Source organism: Nomia melanderi, unplaced genomic scaffold, assembly GCF_051020985.1.
Source record: "Nomia melanderi isolate GNS246 unplaced genomic scaffold, iyNomMela1 scaffold0014, whole genome shotgun sequence".
Lineage (NCBI taxonomy): Eukaryota > Metazoa > Arthropoda > Insecta > Hymenoptera > Halictidae > Nomia > Nomia melanderi.
The window spans coordinates 2,868,821-2,869,775 of record NW_027475130.1 but is presented as its reverse complement, the minus strand read 5'-3'; positions in this window follow the sequence as shown (position 1 = coordinate 2,869,775).

Below are 955 nucleotides of genomic sequence, written 5' to 3'. Positions count from 1 at the left end.
TTGATTTATCGCGCTATCTGTAATAGAGCCCGAGGTATCACCAGATTTATGCTGGATTTTTACATGACATTGGGTGACGGATACCGAATATCTGTCATTTTCTCGGCCCCTGGTGGTCCTATGTCGTTCCTGCTGCACAGATTCATGCGCAAGGGCCTCCTACGGACAATGCACTATGATTTATTGCGCTATCTCTAATAGCACCCGAGATATCACCAGATATATATTGGATTTTCCCCTGACCCTGAGTGTCCGGCCCCATGAGACGGTTGTTTTCTCGGCCCCTGGTGGTCCGATGTCGTTCTTGCTGCCCAGATTCATGCGCCAGGGTCTCCTACAGACAATGCACGTTGATTTATTGCGCTATCTCTAATAGCATCCGAGATATCACCAGATATATATTGGATTTTCCCCTGACCCTGAGTGTCCGGCCCCATGAGACTGTGCTTTTCTCGGCCCCTGGTGGTCCGAGGTCGTTCCCACTGCCCAGATTCATGCGCCAGGGCCTCCTACAGACAATACACATTGATTTATTGCGCTATCTCTAATAGCACCCGAGATATCACCAGATATATATTGGATTTTCCCCTGACCCTGAGTGTCCGGCCCCATGAGACGGTGGTTTTCTCGGCCCCTGGTGGTCCGAGGTCGTTCCCGCTACACAGATGCATGCGCCAGGGCCTCCTGCAGATAATTCACTTTGGATTATTGCGCTATCTCTAATAGCACCCGAGATATCACCAGATATATATATTACTTTCCCCTGACCCTGAGTCTCCGGCCCCATGTGTCGGTGGTTTTCTCGGCCCCTGGTGGTCCGAGGTCGTTCCCGCTGCACAGATTCATGCGCCAGGGCCTCCTACAGGCAGTGCACTTTGATCTATTGTGCTATCTGTAATAGCATCCGAGATATCACCAGATATATATTGGATTTTTCCCTAACCCTGAGTGTACA